The 2393-nt window shown below is 45.5% G+C and overlaps 1 long non-coding RNA gene across 1 annotated transcript; it reads right to left on the bottom strand.

Moving 5' to 3' along the window:
• Window positions 1-1813, bottom strand: LOC135822887 (uncharacterized). The gene is made up of 2 exons (XR_010554570.1): window positions 1583-1813; window positions 1-1112 (listed from the first exon to the last, which is right to left on the bottom strand). It is a non-coding gene; the product is annotated as an uncharacterized LOC135822887 (long non-coding RNA).
• Between the last annotated feature and the right edge of the window lie 580 nt (window positions 1814-2393).

The following is a 2393-nucleotide window of genomic DNA, read 5'->3' as shown; positions in this document are numbered from 1 at the left end:
TGATCAACATGTAGAACAAAGTATTTTTAGTTTCAGAGTCAAGACACAATATTACTACACGTTTGACTGTTCATTGAATCAGTTCTGGAGGGCAAGAACGAGTCAGGGTTGTAAGTATATGTTACGGAAGTATACGATGTAGTTATTTAAACTGCAGCATGTTATTTATCGTAAAGAAAAGAAGAACTTAGAAGTTGCGACTTCGGCGGTATTAGTCATGAAGAAAGAATGATGAAAGAAAAAAGGACCAAGAAACTACAAGTTACGCTATTATGTCCACTAATACCACCAGTTACTAAACAATCAGCTCATGCGATAACATTGCACGACACTGACCGACGGTACTGACGTTCTACAACTAACTGGCTAATAGCTCTAGCATATCTTGGATGCGCACTCCAACTGCCTTCCAACTTGGAAGGTTCTAAGTTATAGAAATAACATGAGGAGGGGTAGGCGAGCGCAACCAAGACAAGCACAAGCTGAAAGTCTCAGCTGTGAAGGACGTTGGCGGATGTTCATGCACGTCGTTGACGATACTGGCAAGACCACTGAAAAATGCGGTCAAACCACGATTCAAGGACGCAAAGCAACATAACACACAACTTGTGTGGCTCAAAGATGCGAAGATCAATAAATGGGGAAGCTATGCGAACAAGAATTATGCAAAATCGAGTGGTGTTCGTGGACATTATAGCGGAACTTGTAGTTTCTTGATCCTTTTTTTTCTATAAATTTATCCTTGGCTCGCCATCCGAGTGCAAGCATATTATTTCTACATCCGAATCAGTTATCGGGGTGCTCAATATTGCTCTACTATGGCGGCCAGAAGGCTGCTCAGCCATGCCAGATCGTTGGACGAATGGAGCTTATTTTTCATTGCTGCAGCCAGGGCGTGGCTGATGCTCTGGCCATCTGCTTCGCGGAATCGGCTGAGGCCAACGTCATGTGGAGAGTCCGGTCCTTGAAGTCCACAGTCGAAGATAAACGAATACATCTTCTTGCCGTTAACACACGTGGATGAACGTCTAGTGCAAACGCATCTCAAATTCCCCATCTGGCTGATCTCCAACACACCATCACAAGCGACGCTTTTCCAGTTGACTGGGTTGCTGCATACAGATCAGATGATAATGGATTCAACATCAAACAGTACTCCTATACTCCCGAGCCATTGGAAATAGTATTTACAGTGAGAACGAAGGCAAAGTCTCTGGTGATGCAAATCTCCACACAGTCTCAATTTCCGCCGACGTCCCACTCTTTTGAGTACATTTCAACAGATTCTTTACTTGCACAATGGCTTTGTCCTGAATAGTAAACCTCAACTCAAACACTCAAAATACGGACTCTTTGCTGCATACGTCATGTCATGTTAAACTGTCAACCAATTATATTTTTCTGCCAATGATGGCCCATCCCATCAGGGTGAAAACCGAAAAACTAATGGGTACAAAAAACGGATTGAGTAGATATGCAATGAGGTGCTGCAGGGAAGTGATGAGAAGAGTGCGGAAACTAAAAGTGTGTACAATGCATGTGTGGAGATGGTTGTGTCCCATCTTCTACTAGTACGACTTACCAGACGTTAGGGCAGCCCACCGCTGGGCACCCCATTTCTAGCAACTGATACCGCTCAACGCCGGCCATTCTGTGCGCGAGGAAGAACTGAAGCGGACACGATCAATTGCTTACGGAGTGGTTGATAACTGACTGACTACTGCAGACTGATCTTCAGAGACTTCTCAACGCACGGCGTTCAGTCTAGTTTGCGCTCTTCAGCAGACAGGGTATGCCTTTATGTAGGAGGACAGGTTTGATATTGAAACATGATCACATCTACCGCTCGTACAACACCATTATCACAATTACAGCTGCCAAGGCCCGGTCAGACAGGGTCACATGATTCTCCCAGGTAGCACAGGGTCGGTGTTGAAACATGATAACTTCTACATCTCGGAAATCACCATTATAACCAGTACAGTAGCCAAGACCGGTCAGGCTTACCGTAGACAGCTGAGGACATCGCATTTCCGTTTAGATCTTCTGCCTATTATGTCGCATTTACATGCATAACATGTGAAGGTTTCGGCAGGCAGAATAGTACTGACACATTCATTGAATATCATTGCCAGAACTTGCCTGGCTGTCTTCCAGAACGTGCGTGCCTGGCGGCTGTCTGCCTGTCAATGTTTTCCCTGCTTGCGTGCTGAGCGCATGGAACTACCTGCCTCGGAGAATCCTCGCATAGCAGCCATACAAGGACGGGATGCTGCAGTTCAAGAAGATGGTCCACCATCACCTGCTGACCAGCAACTGGATGCAAGCAACCGACGCCTTGTAAATCTGCTACTTGAATTTTGCTGAACCACACGCTCTCATGTACTCTCTCT

The sequence above is a fragment of the Sycon ciliatum genome, chromosome 8 (genome assembly GCF_964019385.1).
Source record: "Sycon ciliatum chromosome 8, ocSycCili1.1, whole genome shotgun sequence".
Taxonomy (NCBI): domain Eukaryota; kingdom Metazoa; phylum Porifera; class Calcarea; order Leucosolenida; family Sycettidae; genus Sycon; species Sycon ciliatum.
Note: the sequence above shows the minus strand (reverse complement) of the source record. Positions and strands in the feature narration are given on the sequence as shown.